The sequence below is a fragment of the Ambystoma mexicanum genome, chromosome 1q (assembly GCF_040938575.1).
Source record: "Ambystoma mexicanum isolate Mex_15411 chromosome 1q, UKY_AmexF1_1, whole genome shotgun sequence".
Taxonomy (NCBI): Eukaryota; Metazoa; Chordata; class Amphibia; order Caudata; family Ambystomatidae; genus Ambystoma; species Ambystoma mexicanum.
The window spans coordinates 1,090,117,662-1,090,119,425 of record NC_090922.1 but is presented as its reverse complement, the minus strand read 5'-3'; the positions used below and the strand labels follow the sequence as shown (position 1 = coordinate 1,090,119,425).

Genomic DNA, 1,764 nt, shown 5'->3' with positions numbered 1-1,764 from the left:
CCTTTCACAGCTTGTAAAAGGGATCCTCATGCAAGCACCGGAGAATTAGTAGGTGGCAGTACAAGACTCACAGTTAGGGAAAAAGGTGGGATACCTGGGGGGACCAGAGATCACGGTCCTCATTTTCAGTGGGTCACGACACCCTCAAAACTCCTGGTGGTTGCGTGCATCCATCTGAGAGTGTCACTGATCTTGCTCAAAATACTTGGCGTGCAGCATGACAGATACAAACATGTATGACACACACATGCACCAGATCTCCTCTCTTCATGGAATTGACACGTTTGGCTTCTGCATGTTTTTTTTTTTAAAAAACCAAGAATTAACCATTTATTTCAACAGGTTTAGAAGAGTTTCCATTAATTGAAGAAGTCATCTGAACAATAATAAAGGAATTTCAAAACAGTCTTAACACGGGTTTACATGTTAATCACCCTTGAAAGCTTTTGAACTCTGTTTAATACCAGAGCACCCTTTTTGATTGTTTCTTGGTACTGCCAGTTCTTACTGTCAGGTCTGTTTGTTTCTAAAATGTCATTCTCTTTGTCTATTTTACAATGCAATCTTCCAGCTGAAATGAATCTTGAAAGCGCCTGAACTATGAATTCCACCCCAACTCCAAAGGCTTCTGCCATTCAGCCAAGTGTTAGTGACCTGTAAGATTCTAATAACTGGCTGTATGCCTCAATCCTCATTTCTCTGACATGATAACGATAGTGAGGTGTAAATAACCAGTCCTTCTTCATCTCTTACTCAACAACAGCTAGTGACTGAAAAAATACAGAATCGCCACATTCATACAGTGAAAACAGGTACTGTCGCACCGTTGGTAAACAGTGCAACACATCCAGAATCTCTGCACCTTTAATAACCTTTTCTCTCTCAAGTCAGGCCTGTCCAGTGCAATCATGCTGACATACACAGTGTAGGTGACACACGTTTTATAATCCAGTAGCTGGTCAGAGGTAAAAGTTGAAACTGTATCAAGAAAAAGTTCTGCTGCTTGCTGACAATTGCTCTGCCACTGGTCATAGTAGTGGGATTTTACAGTAACTCTCCTCTGAACACTACCCGAATGATACCACACTATTACTAAGCTGTATCTTCTTGTTTTACAGCGTGTATCCTTTTCTAGCAGTGCTTTAGATGTGTTTGTGCTTATATGCGGGGACACCAGACTTTGCCCTGATGATTGGCTTTTGTCCAGAACGCATTTTTCTATTTCCTCACACGTGAGAGTGAATTTCATATTGCAAATTGAAATATCTGTCCATTATTTTTGTATGAAATAGAGTTTGATTTATGTGGAGCACTTTAGTGTTGGTACACACCATAACGTGAGCACGCAGCACCAAGAAAGTGGTCGTTGATTTTACACTTTGGATCATGGTGAATGCTGACATTTTCATCAGATTGCAACAGTGGTCAGGATAAAATGCAGGGATAGCTTTATTGACATTACACCTGCCATTCTCAATTTGGGGACAGGGTTTCTTGATGTTTTACATATTTGCCTTTGAGCAATTCTGGAAAAGTTAAATACAGTTTGTGGGAAAAGAGACATCAAAGCTGCACATGTATCTTCCATGGCAAATTGAAAATATATTAAAGTATCATATCCTTAACTATTACATCCACAATGAATAAGAATCATTTGTGGATGTTTGAAATTTACCATTTACTGACACATTTAACACCTGATTCCACTTCATGTCACTAATCCATCCCACAACAGCTGCAAATTCTTCAAACCACTGCCATAAG

General features: G+C 39.7%; 1 pseudogene; it reads right to left on the bottom strand.

Moving 5' to 3' along the window:
- Positions 1 to 407: 407 nt before the first annotated feature.
- Positions 408 to 1,249, bottom strand: LOC138560614 (26S proteasome non-ATPase regulatory subunit 6 pseudogene; annotated as a pseudogene).
- Positions 1,250 to 1,764: the final 515 nt, after the last annotated feature.